Source organism: Alligator mississippiensis, chromosome 5 (assembly GCF_030867095.1).
Source record: "Alligator mississippiensis isolate rAllMis1 chromosome 5, rAllMis1, whole genome shotgun sequence".
In the NCBI taxonomy this organism is placed as follows: Eukaryota; Metazoa; Chordata; order Crocodylia; family Alligatoridae; genus Alligator; species Alligator mississippiensis.
In genome coordinates this window covers 125,439,777-125,460,543 of record NC_081828.1, presented here as the reverse complement: position 1 = coordinate 125,460,543, position 20,767 = coordinate 125,439,777, and positions in this window count along the sequence as shown.

Below are 20,767 nucleotides of genomic sequence, written 5' to 3'. Positions count from 1 at the left end.
TCAATTGGAGCTGTCTGTTGTCTTCTTTGAGCCTGTAGGGTGCACTTTGGACAGGTTTTCAGGCTTTTTTTCCCCTCTGCCATAGGGTCTAGAGTAGTGTAAGAGTGATGTTGTAGTTGTGATGGCCCAGAAATTATGCAAGAGCTAAGGCTTTCGTGGGGTGATTTCTTTTATTGGGCCAATGATGTAGTTGGGATAAAGTTAGACAAGCTTTTGAATAAGGTCTAGAAACATCTCTCTTTTTTATGAGCTGAGTTCCCTATAGGCAATGCAGTAGCTAGGACTTCAAGAGAAAATCATCACTTATCATGAGACTCTGGTAAAAAGGATAAGAGTTAGCAATGCTGGAATCTTGCCTTAGTTCACCTGACTTGAAAAATTAGTCCTATTGAATGGAAATGTAGTAACCCCATTAGGAGTTGGTTGGTTCGAGTCCTGCTTCTTGCCTTGCTGTTAAAAAGTCATTACAGCTCTTTGCATTAGTTTGCAAATACTCAAGAGAAAGGATCCTTTATAGTCTTTGCAAAATAATTATCAGATAGCAGGTAGATCCACTAATCAGTGCTCCCGCAGTCCCTTATTCAATACAAATCTACCAGATTTGTCAACACTGTGACTGTCTGCAAAAACTGTGGAAGAGCAGGGGAGTTAGAACAGAAAAACCAACAAAACAACCCATGACTTCTTTCTCGTGAGTTTGGGAATCCAGCTTTAAAAATATATTTTTTTTAGTTTTGCCTTTGACAATAATACTATGTTTGCAGGATCTGAACTGGTATCTATACTTGTTGCAGTGACATCACTGCTGAGGCTTCAAAGTGAAACAATTCCATTAACAAAAAAAGAATACTAGAACCTCCTGTAGTTTAACATTTAGTTGTGGGTTTACTTCTAATGTTTTATGCACCTTAAGCCAAAAGTCATTGAATTACAAGCCATGTGTTACTGTACTGTGTTGTTAACTACCCAGCTATTTTAGAGCTACCCTGAAGAAATACAGCAGTAGTTACCATTTGAGTTACTATGAAGAACTTTGTATCTTCAATTTCTAATTCATTCTTCACTAGAGAGGCAAGCAAAAGCTATGTAAAAGAGAAGCCTTGGGTACAGAGAGAGAAAGTCTGTCTTGGAGTTTGACCTCCCTCTTCCACCCCCACCCCCACCTTTTTTTTTTTTTTTTTTTGAGTAGGATAATACCATGGGGGTATTAATCCCTGGAGCACCTGATCAGCAATGGAGTCCTGGCAGTTTTGGCCACACAGGCCTTGAGTGGCATAATACCATAGGGATATTAATCTCTGGAACAGACTGACAAGGAATGTTGGGTCCTGGCCCCCTCTGATTTGTAACTAGTGTCTCAGCACAGTGGTATAGCTGTGACAGGCTAAAAAGGCTCCTTCACCTTTAGGTCCTTGAATTCTTCAGTACACCTGTCTTCACTATGTAGTTCCTTTAACCTCTTAAACTCCAGCCTTTTGAAACTGCTAATTAGCAACCAATTTTATTTATTCTATTTATCCAGGCTGCAGCCATAGGCCTGGGCCCTTTTTACTGTTTCATAACTATTGCATTTTAGCCTAGCTGTGTGGCTGAACCCCAGCCATATACTTGTCTGGCAGATTTAGGCCAGGGTGAAGCCCAGCATGACTTGAGCCAGGATGAGACGTGGAACTTGTTGTTGATCCAGGCCTGAGTGCGATATAGACCTGGACGGCTTTTGATGCCCAGTTCAGGCCCAGCGAGATGGGCCTGGGCCTCCTTTTGTCCCTTTTGTAGTTTATGTCCCAGCCAAGCAGTGTGGTTGGACACTAATAGCTCAAGACCAAGCTAAGATAGGCCCGACTTTTCCTTTGAGTTCCTTTGCAGTTTTCTGCCTGGCAGGGCCGGGATTGGGACTAGGAATTTTGGAGTGTGGTATGCTGACAAAAGTCACGGTTAACCCCTCAAAGCCACCATGTGGCCCCTTGCAATGGCAGAAGGACCCATGATCTCCAGTAGCTCTCTGCAGCACAGTGAACCCAAGGAGCAGTTTATTAGGACTCTCCTGTGTGGGCCTCCCTCTCCAGCCCATTGCTGAAGGGCAGGTTTAGGAGTGTAGGCTCCCAGAACTACCTTTGGGGAGCTCCAAGTCCCAGACTGCCTGGGCATGGGTGAAGCCTCCCCGAGAGGCTGCCACCTATAGACTTTGCTTTGTATTTAATAGTGTTTAAAATTATATTTAAGTGTTCTGGGGCGGTGGGTTGTTTTTATTTTTTGTAATAAATTTGGATTTCTGTGTTTAATTGCTTATGAGGAGGGGGGGTGTCTATGGGATGCCCCAGCAAATTCAGTGTTCCCAGATTTCTGGGTGGGGGCTTGAGCCACTAGTATAATTTATGGGGTGCCCCAAAATGTGAACATAGCCCTTCTTGCTGCCGGCCACTGCCTCCGTTATGGATGATTGTTACAAGAGTTCATTCTGTGGCTGCTCTGGAACTTTTCAGCAACTGTAGACATTAAACTCTATACTGTAGACCACTACTCTAAAAACACAGGCCTTAAATCACTCATAGATTCATAGATTCATAGATGTTAGGGTCGGAAGGGACCTCAATAGATCATCGAGTCCGACCCCCTGCATAAGCAGGAAAGAGTGCTGGGTCTAGATGACCCCAGCTAGATGCATATCCAACCTCCTCTTGAAGACCCCCAGGGTAGGGGAGAGCACCACCTCCCTTGGGAGCCCGTTCCAGACCTTGGCCACTCGAACTGTGAAGAAGTTCTTCCTAATGTCCAGTCTAAATCTGCTCTCTGCTAGCTTGTGGCCATTATTTCTTGTAACCCCCGGGGGCGCCTCACCAATTCCCTTCTGTGCCCCCGTGATGAACTTATAGGCAGCCACAAGGTCGCCTCTCAACCTTCTCTTGCGGAGGCTGAAAAGGTTCAGGTTCTCTAGTCTCTCCTCTTAGGGCTTGGTCTGCGAGCCCTTAACCATACGAGTGGCCCTTCTCTGGACCCTCTCCAGGTTATCTGCATCCCTCTTGAAGTGCAGTGCCCAGAATTGCATGCAGTACTCCAACTGTGGTCTGACCAGCGCCCAATAGAGGGGAAGTATCACCTCTTTGGATCTATTCGTCATGCATCTGCTGATGCACGATAAAGTGCCGTTAGCTTTTCTGATGGCTTCGTCACACTGCCGACTCATGTTCATCTTGGAGTCCACTAGGACTCCAAGATCCCTTTCCACTTCCGTTCCACCAAGCAGGTCATTTCCTAGGCAGTAGGTATGCTGGACATTTTTCCTCCCTATGTGCAGCACTTTGCATTTCTCCTTGTTGAATTGCATTCTGTTGTTTTCTGCCCACTTGTCCAACCTGTCCAGGTCTGCTTGCAGCTGTTCCCTGCCCTCCGGCATGTTCACTTCTCCCCACAGCTTTGCGTCATCCGCAAACTTGGACAGAGTTGGACACTCATTAAAGGAGTGTTTCCATTAGCAATATAGATGTAAGATGCACAGTTTTATAATTCTGTTACTGTACAGGACAGGGCAGTAGTACAAAAAAACACTAGTCAGTTGATTATAGTGCACAGTATTAACCCTTTGAAAAAGCAAGCAATTTAGAACAGTGAGAAAAGTGAAAACATCTCCACCAGTGTTCAGTAATTTACATATAATCAGGATTAATTTTGCAGTCCTCTATGGTTCCTCATGTGTCATTTATACTATTAATTCTCTGTGTTCTGTGTGCATTGCTGGCATTTTAGACTTCTTCCCATCCTGTATTCCTTTTGGGTTGGTACAATACAGATCTTTTTCCACTCCACCAGATTTCAAGAAATAACTCTGGTTACCTGTTAATTTGCATTCTGTCCTGTATTTCTCTGCAAGACATCTTGTATAGATTAAAGATTGTCAATACACCAAATTTAAATTTGCTTCAAGTGGTTGCATGTCCACATAATGCTGCTTTTTAAGACTTCCAAGTAGACATAAAAAATTATGATCTGTTAACATGCTGCCATCGTTTCATCAATGCAAAACTTTTTTTCTTATCCTCATATCCAGAGAGCCTTTCCTCTCGTGTAGTGTTTAGTAGTTGTACCTTCTGAACCTAGGAATAGGTTGAAATTAAATAAAATAGAATAAATAAAATTGGTTGCAAACTAGCAGTTTCAAAAGGCTGCAGTCTGATAGGTTAAAGGAACTAGATAGTGAAGTCAAGTGTACTGACAAATTCAAAGACCTAAAGGTAAAAGAGCCTTGGAATGACTTCAAGTCAAAGGTGCAAAATCTATTGGAAACCTGCCTCCCAAGGAAGGGTTAAGAGCAAATAAGGAGGGACTCTACACATAAATCAATACATAATTTCACTGAACCCCTTCAAAAAGAATACTAGCAGTAAATATAGAGCCTACAAAGAATGGCAAAAGGGATTGATAAGCTAAGAAAGCTACACCCTGGCTGTCCTAGAATTTATGGTTACAGAGCCAAACTGAGTTAGTCCTAGCAAAGGAAACTGAAATGCTTAACAAGTCCTATAAGTGAAAGGAAAAGAAATGGGATTGCCATGTAGTGAGGACAGGGTTAAAGATACTTTAGGTGTGGTCTATGCAGTCACTTTTTGAATAGGGACCCTGTTGAACACAAAGGCAGAGCAGCTAGTGTAAATAAGGAAACGGAAAAGGAAATTACCATATCTAAGGTGGAAGCAAAGCTTAGGGAGCTTACTGCATTCAGATCAGAGGGGTCAAATAATCTCCTTCCTAGAGTACTGAAAGAACTGGCACATGCTATTGCAAATCCAGTGGAAACAAATTTTAATGACTTTATTATATTGCAGGTGACTGGAGAACAGCAAACTTAGTTCTTATATTTATTAATGAGAAAAAAAGTGACTTCGGTAACTACAGGCCCATTAAATAAACCTCAGCAGGTTTTAGGAAAAAAAATTGACGGAAAGACTAATTAAAGACATTGAGGTAAATGGAAAATGGGGTGAAACACAATATGGGTTTACCAATAGTAGATCATGCCAGGTTAACATGATACTTTTCTTTGATAACATGAATAATATTTTAGACAGGGGAAATGCAGGAGATATTATCTATTTGGATTTCAATGAACCTGACATAGTTCCACATGGGAAATTATAAATTATTAAGAAGAAAATGAGAATTGTTACAAGAAATGTAAGGTGGGGAAGGAACTCATTATAGACAGACAACTGGCTGTGCTGAAAGACAACTATTAGGTTTAGGAGAATATAAAAGTGAGGTTCTACAAGGATTTTATCTAAACTGACCATGTTCAATATTTTCACTAAAGACCTGGGCAGAAAATCTTAGGTACTGCTAATGAACTTTATGGATGTCACAGTATGGAGGAGGACTGGAATAGCTTAAAGTAGGAACTGGATGACCTTGAGGACTGGAATGATAGAAACAAGATGAAATTTAATAGGAGAAAATGCAAGGTTATGAATTTAGTAAAAATATTTTATGTTTAGAACCAATTCATATGAAGAAGACATGAGAATTTAGTCAGTCACAGGATGACTAAAAGCCATCACTATGATGTGGTCATAAAAAATGCAAATGAGATTCTAGAATGTGTCAGGCAAAATATTTCCAGTAGAGATGTCACCACCCAAGGCACTGATGAGACCACATCTGGAATACTCTGTTAGGTTCTAGTCACCCTTATTCAAGAAAGAGTAATTCAAATTGAAATAGGTGTAGAGAAGGACTGCTACAAAGATCTGGGTGACAGAGAGCCTATCTTATGAAAGGAGACTATGGAGGCTACCTCTTATTTTGCACTCCTAGATATGCCACAAGAAAGGATGCCCTGTCCGCCTGTCTTGATCTCTTCATACCAATCCTAGAACTTAAGCAAGAAAGCTTCTCAGTATCCCCCACCGTGCTCTCAAGCACACCAGACACAGAGATATTAAGAGCGGCTGCAAAGTGTGTGTGTGTGGGGGGGGGGGGCACATCAGGGCAGCATCACAATGACATTTCCAGCATTGGTCCACTCAGAGCAGAGCAGATAGGCAGGGTGTGCTTTTCAGTGATACCCTGAAGGAGTGCAGAAATGGGAGAGAGGTGCCCTAAAAGACCTATCTTTGTTTATCCTAAGAAAATGCAGGCTTAGAGAGGGGATATGGTTGCCATCTATAACCATCAAGGGAAAATGGTGTATTAAATGGTCAACAGAATGGACAATGGTGTATTAAAACTATAGGACACCACTGTTAAAAGAACACGTCTGTATAAATTACCATGGATAAATGCAAGCTGAAAATCAGAAGGTTCCTGACCACCAGAAGAGTGAGGCTTTGGGAGGGCCCTCTAATAGAAGGAGGCAGAAAAAGAAACCAAAATGATGGAGATAGAAACATGTCTGAAAGGGAGTGTGACTCAGTTGTCTAGACTTGATGACTCTTCAAGTCTCATTTTCTATTGAAATCAATGGCAAGACTCCCATTGACTTGCATAGAGCCAGGATTTAATTCATAGCATGCTAATGTACAAGCTCTTTTTTATTGTTGAAGGTGCCTGTACAGGGAAAGGAAGCTTATGTAGTTTTGGAAAAGAGAAAGGTACTTTTAGACTGAGATATTTTGGGGCTAGATTTAAACTAGACCAACTGTTAATAAATTACTTTTAAATGCCTAAAGATTGTAATGGAAAAAATGGCAGACATGGAAAATTTTTGCTACTGTGGCAAATAAAAGATATGTTCGTTACTGTAACAGGATCAGGCCTCCCAGGTGCAGCCATGATGCACCTTGGTGGCCATGTGACTCCTGCCCTACCCTGGTTCCTCAAGTACCCTCTGTTCCTCTCTCCTGCCATACCTTTGCTGGAATAATTTGATAATGAAACGTGAGGTTGCCCCCAGGCCCCAGAGCGAGCCCTTATCTATTATCAGTCAGTGGATCCCTCCCATACCCAGCCAATCCCCATCCTGCTCTCAAGCTCTAGGTGGGTCCATCCATGCTCTAGTGCACAAGTTGCCTTAAGGGCTATTCATGGCTCCTTCTGCCCCTACAGCCAGGCCCATGCCTCTCAGATATTACCAATTCTCATTCCAGGGGCACCTTGCCCCAATACACCATTAGGTCTCCTCAGGCTTCCACGCCCTTGTTAGGGTCTCGGTCTTCCTAACTTCCATGTCCTTTCTCTAGCTGGGCCTCTAGCCTAGGCCCACTGCACTGGACCTGGTTTCTGGGCTCCAGCCCCTGTCTCACTCCTCTTGGGCTTAGGCCCCTGGCCCTGGTTCCTGCCTTTCTCAGGATTTGGGCCCATGGCCCTCATTTTGCCCCTCTTGGGCACTAGCCCTAGTCTTCCCAGCTTTAGCCTACCTCAATCACCTTTCCAGGCTCAGGCTTTAATGCTTCTGCCTTCCACCTGACTGTGTTTTGAGTCCTGGCCCTGATAGAGCACCAAATACTCTCATGTCCCCTGGGCACTACATGGCTTGTGCCTCTGTGCCTGGCAGGCTCAAGCCTTCATGTGCCCTCTCACATCCTCCATGGCTCCACATTGCCCTTCATAGCCACTCCTGGTCTGTCAATTTAAAATTTCAACAGAAAGCACAAGCAAACTGGCTGTAACTAAAACTAACCCCCACATTGAGTCATACTGCCCTACAAGCTATAAGCCCTTTGTTTGCAGTTCCCATGGAAGGGACTGGCAGCTCTGATGCCAGCCAGGAGTCCCTTTCCAGCAGCCATCTTGCTCAGGAGCACTTCCTCCTGTTGTCTGCAGGGCCAGACTGACCACCTGGTGTCAGGCAGTGGCTTTTTGTGCCTCATAAGCCCTGCCCCTTCCTGTCAGGTGATTTTCCAGGCACCTATAGGGGTTTGCATTCTGTGCCTGATGACCAGTCTACTTTCATGCCAGCTTACCACTGCTACTCTCTTAGCAGTGTCTTTGCTGCTCCAGACCATCCTATTGCTGGGCAGCTAGCTCTGCAATAGGTGCTCATCACCTTTAGCTCCCTGGCTGCCTGTTCCCCTGCAGCCAGCCCATACTCAGCAGAGTTTCTCTCACCGGGAGGGATCTCCCTGCTTCTGCTCTTCTCTTAAAGTAACAAGGAGCCCTCTGGCTCCCTGTTACAAACAAAGCAGTCAAGGAACAGCTGTTCTTGTTTTCACCACACACAAGAAAAGTAGTAGAAGCAATGCAATTTACTTACAATGTGCTGCTTTTTTATTTCTGGCAGAAAAGCACAAAACTAATTTTTGCTTGTTTAGACTTAAGGTATGAATTCAATCTGCCATGATTACAGGCCTTTATTGTGTCAGGAAAATTTAATATTTTTGCTTCTGATTCTTCCCCCTGGGAGGTGCTGAGAACCCTCAGCTTCTAATGACATCGGTGGTATTCAAAACCTTTCAGCGGTTTCCAGGAGGTACTCCGCACCTTGTGGATTCATGCCTTTGTAGAGCATGTTTCATTCTCAATCAGCGGGTGGAAACAAAATACTTAAACATACCTAGCAAAACTGAAAACGTACTATCATCTGGGGGAATGAATGTTGTACCCAATTAAAAGATGCAGGAAAAAACAGTGTTGTTCAGGGTCCCTCAGGGGCATTGGATGTTTTGAGTCCATCAGTTAGACAAATAAGGGACATTGGGCATCTGGGTTCAGATTCTGTGTACCTCAAACTCTAGGTACAGGATTTAAGTTTATGCACATCTGAGGAATCTGAGTAATGCTCTGGCAGCAGTTCCGCATACAATTTCAACATGGTTAAGAGAATGACCACTCTTCACTAAACACTCAAATAATAGTACCATAGAGTTCTTACATCTTATACTAACCACTATAATGGCCCACACTGTTCTTACATCTTATACTAACCACTATATCACAGAGTTTCCAGCTGTATGCAGTTCTTTAGCTAAGAGAGTGCTAGTTCCCAGCTGCACTGCTTATCAGGAATGAAAGTACAGATCGAGAGTTCAGGCCTTCCAAAATTCAAGAGTCTGGATCTGGATTTATCATATTATATGGACAGGCAAGGCCGTCCCTGGGGAGGAGGGAGGCAAATCAGGGTGATTGCCCCGGGCCCCATGGTTAGTGCTGCACAGACCCCGCCTCAGCCATCACCACACCGCCGCTGCCAAGTGCCACTGGCTCTGCCACCGCCGCCACCACTGAGCAGTGCTGGCTTCATCTGCTCACCACCCCCCTCCCCACCAGGCCCCGCACACCCCTAGGGACAGCTCTGTGGAGAGGCATTGTCATCTGTATCTCAAGCCACATTCAAATTCCAAACATCACAAGAATACAAATTACTAGGTTTTTGTCCTCCTCATTTTTTTTAGTATGGAACATGATAAGTAGTGAGTATCTATACCACTTTGTAGTTACTGCTGTGTCTCAAGCTCCAAGAGCTCTTTGCCTCTTTCAAGTAGGACTGATTCATACAAAGCAAATTCCAGTTGGGTAATCTTCCTCCACTCCCAATACCACTTACGCTAGTAAGAAAGCATGGCTCAGTTTATGTGTTAATAGCATTTAAAAACACTAACCTGATAAAATGTAGCTAATAGTGTCATCACAAGAAGAGAAGTTCAAAAGCTTTCCTCCTTTTTATGTGTGGATTTTAGAAAGAAACTTGCAAAGTCCTTTCTTTATCATTTACCATCAAAGAATTATTTTTGTGTGCCTATTTTCCATTTGTGCCATAGGTTCTATGAATTTAACCTTGAGCTCATTCAAGAATTCTGTACTTCATAGTGTTTCTATTTCACATGTTAGTATTATCTTGTTTTGAAATATTAACTACTCACTTTGCTCTCCTATTACTTTTATCTCTGCTTAGATCATTTTTAAATATATATAATGCAATTTTTCTTCAAATTATAATTTGAAACAAGAGGCTAATAATCCTTTCAATGGCACAGTAGAAATATCACATACACATTCTTTATTAACTTGGAACTGGATTTTGATACCTTTACCTTGGTTTGCCAGCACCTTACTCCACAATTGCTCCCATCAACTTTAATGGGAGCATTTCTGGTGTAAATTATTATTTAGTGTGAGTGAAATTATCAACTGGACCATATCTTGAAAGGACTAGCACAAGTGCTTAACCTTGTGGGTGGCAACCAGCTTAGTTTTCAGGCAGCAGGATTACTCATGTGCAAAACGCTTAGCCAGTATAAAAACCTTTGCAAGATCCTTGTATAATGTCTTACATAGGCATTGTCTGGTAATCACATAGGCTAGGAACAGATGTTATATTTGTTGTGCCTGTGTTTGTCCTGAAACAAAAGTATCACAGGAATGGTGTGTACACACATCGCCCTTCTAATCAGGGTTGAATGAGTGGCTGAATGCAATGCCACTTTTCTGTCATCCATTCAATGACAGTAGACAGGCATATTTTGCAATATCCTGTTATTACCTCTTATTTGGGAAATCTTTTTAGGATTTATCCCAGGACAGCAGACATGAGTCTCTGTATGGGTAAAATCAGACATTGCATTTGAGTCTGTTCTGATCGATTCGAGTCAACCTGGGAGAGCATAGTCCTTTACTCAACCAGCTTGTGCTTGAAATGAATGGCAGTTAACTTGAACTAGCAGTAAGTGTCCTGGGGAAAAAAATTTTGTCTCGGATACTTCCAAGTACTTAGAGTGAGAAAATAGGCTTGTATGTCTGTAGCAACCCAGGATAAAAGGTTTTGTCCCATGAGAAATCTCACATCAGTTTTTACCCTGCAATTACGCTTTGTCCTGAGAGAAAATGGTTTATCCCCGGATTAATTCCACATCTGTTTGCAGCCACAGTGCCATGTGATCCAATGACATTCTCACTGGCAAACAACAATTTCATTCAGAATTTGTTTTAGGGTAGTAGTGCTCAACTTCCTGGTACCAGGGGCCAGTTGAGTGGTGTTGGGTTGGTCCATGAGCTGGATCGTGCACTGCTCTGATCCAGCCATGCATTGACCTGATCAGGCTGCCTGCCTCTGGTTCAGCCATGTGCCAGACTGATAACACCCCACTCCAATGCAGTCATGCACTAGCCCAGTCACTCACGTGTGCCACCCTGATCCAGCTGCATGCTGCTCCAATCTGACTGCACACTGACCCAATCGCACATCACCCTGATCACTTGTATGCTGATCCAATTGTGCACCACCCTAATTCAGACTCACACTGGTACGGTCTGGCATGCAAGGCCATGTTATCTGGCCTGCTGGTCTCCCCACAGGTCTAGGGACAGGTAATTGATACTGCCACCACTCCCCTGCTGCCAAATTTTCAGACCCTTGGGGAACCACACAGGCTGGATAACAGCTCCACAGGCCAGATTTGACCCATGGGTCAGGGGCTGAGGACCCCTGTTCTAGGGTAACATTTTTAAAAGGATATAAGTGACTTAGGAGTCTTGACTTTCATATTAGGCACCTTTGAAATATTTATCTTGTCAGTGTTACGTATTTCTGCATGTGTGCCCATGTGTGAGTGTGTGTGTACAACAGTATATGAATGTTATACAAATTCTTTCTTAACTAGATCCAAAAGTAAATTTTGTATTATTTGTCTTATCAAAAATACAATGTAAAATGAGAACTCTTATTACGTACATCTCCTGCTATTACATGGTGCTTAATTAAATTTAATGATCAGCACTTCTCACAAAAATGAAAAGCATGGCTAATAGCATGACTTTTATTACACTTTAAGCCAGCTCATTTGCATTCTTTGTAGCTGAAATGGTTTCCCGCAACAAATTCTACATTGTCTTAAGATATTCTCATAATTTTCATTTCTTACTTTCTGATTTTTTAATTTTCTTAATTTTTTTTCTTGGGAGGAAGAGGACTAGTACCCTATCATGCTGGGCAAAACATAGAATGGAAAAGCATGAAGGGCTGTAAACAGTACAATTCCTGTATAATAACCTATTTATTAAAGATGAACATGCACTAACTGGAAAAGGGACACAGAGACCTCTAATAATTTAAAATATTATGGGCTGGGAAACAGGGAGCAAAACTGAGACTGAGAGGTAATTATATTGTGGCATAATTTCACAGATTCATAAATTAGTAGATTATAAAACCAAAGAGTGCTATTGTGATCACCTACTCTGACTTCCTGCAGGCCACTGGAAGTTTCTTGAATTAATTTCTGTTTGACTTAAAGTGTAACTTATAGAGAATAAAATCTAAAATTTTCTCATTTCAAATTTGATTTTATCTAGCTTTCAGCCATTTAATTATACCTTTGCTTTCAAAGAGCCCTTTCTTATCAAAGTTTTATTTCTTGTGTAGCTGCTTAAAAACATTTGCAATCGTCATCTGTTAACTTCTTGGATGATGAATTAAATGGAGGTGCTTGTGTCTTTCCTTTCATGGAACCCAAGTTCTCTAAGCCTTTAATCATTCACAAGTCTCTTCATTGAACCTCTCAAATGCTTAGTAAACTTCTTCAATTGTAGATACCAGAACTAGACAGTTGTCCAGCAGTTGCTCACCAGTGCTAAATGCAAAGGTACCTCTTTATTCATGCCCAGTATTCCTTTTCTATGCACCCAGTGATTGAATTAGGTCCATGGGTCAAAGTGCCACACTCTGAACTGAGGTTTTGCTAATTATCTGCCTTAACCCCCAAGTAAGTCAGTGTTTTCCAGAGAAGAGTCCACCCCCATATATATACAACTTGCATTTTTTTGTGCCTATGTTGACTTCATATTTAGCCATGTTATAATGCATCTTGTTTTGTCAGTGATTTTTTTCTCTTCCTTATTTACATCTTCACTCTTTTTGTCATCTACATACTTTATCAGTAATGAGTCTATATTTTATCTTCCCAGTCATTGATAAAGGTGTCATATAGTGTAGGACTAGCAACCAATCCCTATTGGGATGACATTTAAATGCAGCAACTCAATAAAAAGTCACCATTTACCATAACATGTTGAGACCTACAATTGAGGCAGTTGTTAATCCATTTAATGTGTGCCATGTTGAATTTCTGTTGTTCTAGTTTTTCAATCAAATGTCTTACAGAAATCTATTACATCAATATCATTACCATTACCAATTAAAATTGTAAACCCGTTGTAACAGGGACTCTTAACTCCCTGTTATGAAGGAAGGGCTCATTAACCCTAAGGACAGACACCAGAGGGGGATGACTCACTGGAGGGATGATGCCACCCAGAGAGATAAAGAGAGGGGAAGAGCTGGAAGTGTGTGTTTCTGGAAAGGGATCCAGAAGCACAGTAGCCCAGATGGTGGGAGAGTAAGAGCCAGGACATTGGGGGCTACACAGAGCAAGCCAGCCAAGGAGAGAGGAGAAGGTTGGACTTAGAGCCACAGTGCTTGGCTGTTGGCTTTTTGGGACTGCTTCCCACCCATATCGGCAGAGGGAGCGTTTTTAATTAATTAAGCTTGCAATTTTCTTTACTGGTTGAAGTACAGCAGGGGACTGGGTCATGGCTAGAAGGGGTGAGGAGGAGGCCAGTTAGGGTGCCAGGGAGCCATATTGGACTTTCAGTCCCAAAAGGGGCAAGGTTATTAGGACTAGGTGGGGCAACAAACATGGGGTCCCACCAGCACTCAGTCCAGAAGCTGAGGTGACAGAGAACGGGTCAGGGCCGAAAACTACCTGCCAGTTTAAGAGGCCAAGGTTAGGAAGGGCCAAGCTGACCAAGGACATAGAGGACTGAGAGTATATTAGGAGCAGATTAGAGGCACTGTGGTAATAAAGACCGGTAACACCTGTGACACATGGACATGGCTATAAGGAGAGTAGGAGGCCACGAATTCAGCCATTAAGACACCTGGTGCCTAGGCACCCTAAGAACTGGTCAACTAGGTAGATCTCCCTGAGTTATGGACAGCCTCCCATCCCTTTTTTCAAGGAACAGCAAGGCATGGCAGGTAAGTGGGAGAAGGCACTCAGGGGAGAGGGACCAGGGGAGTGCCTCATCTCAGTGCTCAGCCCCAGACCTGTCGCACCTATACACAAAATATATTAACTTAGTTTGACAAGATCTATTTTCCATAAAATCATGTTGATTAGAATTAATTATATTCACTTGCTTTAATTCTTTATTAAGCGTGCCCCATATCAGCCATCCCATTATTTTACCTGAGAACCCTGTCACTATAAAAACCTATAAATACCTTGGTCCTTCTGTTTACCCTTTAAAAATATTGGTATAACATTAGACTTTTTTCATTCCTCTAGAACTTCTCTATTGTTTCAATGCTTAGTGAAAATTAGTATTAATAATCCAATGAGCTCCTTGGCTAGATCTTTTACAACTCTTGGGTGCAAGTTTCCAGACTTGCTGATTTTTAAGTGTCTAACTGTAGTAGCTAATTTTTAGTTCTGTGATCAATTCATCTTTATCAGTCAACATCCTCTTGAGTTCTTGTCATTACAGAAAGTATTTCCTTCTTATTATCACATGATATGAATGTATCTACCTGCCTTTTTCTCAAACATAGAACAGATATCTGTTGAACACTTCTGTCTTTTTGGCATTACTCTAAATAATTTTACCCTTAATGCTTTTGCTTCCTTATATTCTTAAAGTTGCCTTTTTAATTGCTGATAATCACGTTTTCTTTTTATACCTTTTCTTCCCTTACCTTTTTTTTTATCATCACTAATAACTTTTCTTTTTTCCCCATTTCTTTTTATATTATTAAAATAAATAATATTTTTACTTCCCTTTTTTAACAGTGGGTTCTCTACTTCATTTCATTAGTTTTGCTAATGAACACTTTCTCAGTTACACATTTCTGACATGATTCCCAATTATAATTTTCAGTTCAAATTCTTCCTCCAAGCTGATTTAGTTTATAATAGTTTCCAGCTTTATGCAGTTCACCTTTTTTAAAGCACCACCTATATTTATTACTGGTTTTGTAGCTATACATATCTAAATATACATATCCCTGCACACAATTAGATTGTGTGTATACACACATGTGTGTGCCTGCACAGCTCCCCCCCAACCATACACACACAAACTGACTTATTCTATTCACATGTAACAATTCAACCAAGTTATGGTCACCTGCATCTAAACAGCCACTAAGTTGTAGTTCAGTGATCAGCTCATCTTTAACAGTTAAGATAAGGTCTAATATAAAAATTCTCTCTTTATGGATACAAAAATTTTAAGAAAACGTCATTTCATTTTAGAAATTCCAATAGTGATTTCATTGTAGTAGCATGTAACTCCAGGTTATGTAACTAAAATCCCTTTCAGTAATAAGGCTTTTATTTTCCTGGCATATAATAGGTGCTTAGGGTGGCAGTCATGCTGATCTCTAATGTGATTTGGTAGTTTATAGCAGATGCCTTGTCTTGTCCTTTTTTCTGTTAGATTATTGATCCCTAAGTATTTGAAAACATTTATTTCCCAGTTATCAATGCCTCAGAAACAGGTAGCACTGTGTTGACAGAATGATGCTTCCTCTTTCCTTTCACCCACTTGATTCTTTTTATTTTCTTTTAGCTCATCTACCAGCTTGCAGTTCATAGAGAAAAAAATCTCTTCTGGCTGCAGGCAAGAATGAAAACATGGCGCATATATTGAAGGTCATGACCATTGTTCCATTGCTGACCATCACAGTAGTGAATGTAGAACTGTGCCTAAATACAAAGCTTCACACATTCCACTTCAGGCTCCCTCCAAAACTCCCCTGTTTGCTACTCAAGAATTTTTCAAGTAAATTAATTGATTTATAATATGCTAAGCCTCTGTTGTTCATCTCCTTTCCTTGCTAACAGGGGGTAATTAACCTCTCAGAGACTTCAAATGCCAGGGCTTATCAAAGACCCAAAGAGCACAGTGAAATTGCTGCTGTTAATTTCTGAAAAGTAAATATCTGTGACACAAGGACTCTGACATGGGCAAATAGCAGAATCACAACAGGTGTATGGTGTAATGGAAGTGGAGAGACTTCAAAGGGGTCCTAAGTCCTTCTCTAGCTGAAATTATACATTACTCATTTAGTCCTCTTGCATAGAAGAAAGAGAAGGAAAAAGACACACTATGTACCACCTCATTCTGCTCCAGTGGTGATCTTGAGCAGGAAGACTCTGGAGGTTTCCCCCTCCCTTTTGAGATTGCAGAATCATAAAGATTACTAACAGAGCATTCATCCTCTCTGGAGATAGGCAAGTCTGGTCTGCTTTCTCCTCTGTACTAAAGAGATCATTTTTTATGGGGAACCTCATTTTTCAACTGAATTCTTGAAGCAAACTCAAAAGGAATGGTATTGGAAATGATTATCAAGAAAATAGCTGTTGTTGATCTTTCACACTTCAGAATTTGAATAATGCTCTGAAGCACTCATTCTTTTATTTCATATTATTTCTTAGGTATTTGTATTTGCAGATAATGAAACAGCTTCAGTGAAACAGTTCTGAGGGAAACAGTTCTTCAGACATATTGGAGCCAACTCTCAATACATTCAGGGAGCATCTATACATGCCAATACATGGTGCTTTAGCCCAATTTAAGGCACATTAAGGGCACACATCTATACATGCATGTCCTTAATGCTCCTTAAAAATGGCAAAAGCAGGTGTCAAACTTAGGCACGAATAGCTGAAGCGCATTAACACGTGTAGACACATTAAGGTGCATTAACACTGTGTATGGACTGACTTGGGACTAACATTAGTCCCAGGTCAGTCCACGCACACAGTGTGAATGCACTTCAACATGTGCACATGTAGACACGAGCCTAAATTGTCTTAATGTGCATTAACCTAGTGTGCATTAAATTTAGGTGCACCTAAATGCATGTGTAGACACACCCTCAGTGTCATAGAATCATAGAAAAATAGGGTTGGAAGGGACCTCAGGAGGTCATCTAGTCCAACCCCCTGCTCAAAGCAGGATCATCCCCCACTATATAATCTCAGTCAGGGCTTTATGTAGCTGGGTCTTAAAAACCTCTAAGGATGGAGATCCACAATCTCTCTGGGTGACCTGTTCCAATGCCTTACTACCCTCCTAGTGACAAAGTTATTCCTAATATCTAACCTAAAGTTTTCTTGCTGTAACTTGAGACCATTGCTTCTCATTCTTTCATCTGCACCACTGAGAACAATCTAGCTACAGCCTCTTTGGAACCACCCTTGAGAGTTGGTATTAAATTCCCCCATCAGTCTTGCCTTCTCCTCCTCAGTGTAGAGTGTTCAGATTTGGGGGTTTGGTCCAAATCGTTCTCCAGAGACCTGGACTCTGTGGCTAAGTACAGACGTTCAAAAAGTCTAAGCTAGAATCAAACAAACTTACCTGGATTTCTGTAAGCAGCATAGGTCAGTTTGGGAAAGAACAGAATACACGTCTGTTGGGGAAGGGCAGCATGAAGGCTGCCTGCAGTGGCCGAGGCCAGCAGGTTGGGGACACTCCTGCATGCCTTCCAGCAGGCTCACTGGGGTGTCAGAGACCAAGTGCAGCCAAGCGGCTGAGCCACCCTTGATCGGCTGCCAGGCACAGCTGAGTACCCCCCCCGACCTCGTTCCCTGTCATCAGCCACAGGCATCTGCCAACTGCAGGCAGGCAGAGGACGCAACCATGTTCACCTATCCTCTGCAGCCCTTTCATGCTCCCTTGGGCTATGCCCATTTGTAGGGGAAGGGGGGTCCCTGGGTGTGCTCCTGTACACCCACCCAGGGACCCCTATGCCCCTGGGCATGACCTAAAACTGCACCCTGCCAGGAGTGGGTGGTCTGGTGGGGCTCCCAGTGGCAGGGAAGCCCCCAGGAAATACTAGGTCAGTTATCACCCCAGTGAGAAGTGGGTTGAGGCTCCTTCATAACCCCAGCTCCCACATCCCTGGTGGGTGAGATCAAGCAAGGGGGTCCAGGCTCACCGAGGAGCACTGAGGCAGGGCCCAGGTTGGTGGAGGGATCTGTGGCGGTGCCCAGACTGTACAGTACAGGTCTGAGGCTGCATATAGGAGCCAGCGTGAAGCTCCAGGGGGTGGGGCCCTGAGCCTTGGGGAGCTATTAAGGAAGCTCCTGGGGCCAGGGATAAGGGATTCCCCAGGGAGGGCTTAGGGACAGGGCTCAGAGCCCTGATCCGAGACAAGGGGCTGGAGCCCAAAGAGGGTGGAAGGGGCTGGAGCCCCGAGAGTGTATGTGTGGGCTTGGAGCCCAGTGTGTGGACATGTTGCTTTGTGTGTGTGTATAGAATAAACCCAGTGTGAGGGTGCTGGGACCAGGAGCTCTGCTGGGGAGTGAACATCCCGGTGAGACTCTGGATCTCGGGTCCCAGTGCTAGCTAGCTGAAGGGAACACCTGCAAGGCTAGGGCTGTGGTATCGGGGAGGAACACAACCACAGATAGCACCCCCTGGCATCAGGGTGGAAAAATGGGCAGCCTTCTGCCAGTGTAATATCTTAATCATTTTCCAACAAGGCAAGGCAGGCGAGAGAGGCAGGCAGTTGGCCCAGAAACAGGTGGGCAGGCCAACGACTGACCAGTCCTGGGAAGGCTCACTTGTTACAATTCTCTAATATGTACACCATCTATGTACCATTTGTTGGCCTTGTAATTTCCTCTAGATTACAACTATATTGTTTAAAAGTTATCTTGGACTCACAATATGGAACTCAATGATGAACTATCAATGTTACCCATATTTTCTACAGCTGCTTTTTGCTTGTGCAGTTAATTACAGAATATGATTCTGAATGATCAGAAAAAATGTAATGGTAAGTTTACTGACTTAGCATGGTGACTGACAGATTTATGCAACATACGCTTTTAGAGGTGACCAAATACTAGAAAAATCTTACCCAGAATCTTACCAGGATATATTTCCTGCAGTATCAACATTCCACCTATGTACTGATCATATCTTATGTGTCCCGATTATTCTTGTAGAGGTTTAAGAGAAGCCGAGGTATAGGGAAGCCATTAGTAATCTAATAGGATGCAGACTGCGTACTCCCTCCTTTCTGTTTACTCTGAATTTCATCTGAGATAACTTTTTCTTTCCACTTTTTGCTAATAATGTCAACTGAAAGGGTCAGACTATGAAGTGTTTACTAGTAAAATTCCCATTGGTTCAGCTTTACAAAGCTACTGGAGGAATAGATTCCAAGATAGTGAAATTGTCAGAAAAATCCAAGAAGTATAACACATCTGTATGTTGATAGTGAGATTAAGCATGGGAATATGAAGCCTCTGTTATACTATGTTAGATGTTCCTCATTTGGTCCATCCCCAAGACGTATTCAGTCTCTTGTCTTGTGCCACATCATTTGAAGGTCACTGGTTGTGCTTGGAAGACCTCTTTGTCTGGGTCATTATTTTATTTTAACCTTTTCAGTCATTCTAAAAAGAAAAGCTTCAGACTACATGTTTAAGAAATTAAAAGCATGAAGTCTAAAAAAACTATTAGGTGTAATTTTCAGAAACATTTGGCATTAGCCCATCAGTAGTCCTAGAGAAGTCAGCAGGAGCAGAGCTAAACCAGCTGAGCATTTTTGAAAATTCACCCATAGTTCTTCAAACAGTTAGTGTAAGAAATACCAGTATAAGAAATGATTTCCTTTAAATAAAAACATTTTAATTTTGCCTCTCATTGTTTTATCTGTCTTGGTGTTAAGGTAGCTTGCTATATTTAATGCTTTGAAGTTGCACTTGCTTATAGAGTGGTGAATTATAGTATTGTTTATATGTAGCCTTATTTAATCATTGCTTAAGTTTTGTATAGCCTTATTCACTTTTTATTTTTTTTATTAGCTGGTCTTTGGGTTGTTTTTGTAGAGTTCGTAGTGCTCATTATATTATATCTCTTATTTTTTATCACTGTGAGACGTTCTTTTAATATAACATAGCAATGGCCTTGTTACCAGCTCAAATTAACTGAATTTGGTACTAACCAGCTGAATCAGAGAGATGAAAGGATTGGATATGTTAATGAAAGATGATAAGGGAGACAAGTGGACAGTGCCCAAAGTAAGATACTGGAAAAACACCAAATTAAGAGGTGTGCTTGTGACAGGTATGTTGAACAAGGGAATATTTTGACAGGATACAAGATGGACAGTATGCTGACTTCAGAGAGGCCAATCCAAAAGCAAAGAACCACTGAAGGAGTGAAGTTGAAGAAAAGCATAAAAGGGGGCAGCAAGAAAGTTAGTCGTCATCATAAATCCAGCCTTCAACACCTGTCTGGACCGTCCCAGCCCATGACGTTCCCTTTGATTGGCTGTCTTTTCTGTTGAAGTAACATCTGGGATTGGGTGAGATTATTGTACCGAATGTTTTTCTCTCTCTGAATATAGAAACTGCTAAGATAGTACTTGTTGCACTAATAACGTTAGACTTTGATTTTAAAACACTAAGTTGTCTGTGTTGTTATTTCACGTTCCATTTAAAGGTTAATTGTGGTTTAATGATCCCTTAGCACTATCTGGGAGACAGTGGTGCTAACGGTGGACCCTAGGGATCAGATCATCTCTTGATCCTTTTTTCTTCTGTTCCTTTTCTTTGAAAGTATTTTTCGCAAGAATAATACTTTCTTCTTATCTTTGCTGGCTTATTCTGCTACTGCAGGCTTTTAATGGTGTTACTGTTAAATAGATCATAGGAAAATATCTTTATATTGTATTTTACAATGAGAAACACTTGATTTCTTCGTTCAATGTACACTTAACCTCATGGAAAAGTACTTAGCTTTCCACTTACCTAAATAGTGTATGTACAGGTTCTTATTTTTTCATAGAGAAAATGATTGATGAGGTTATCAAAGTCCCTACCTC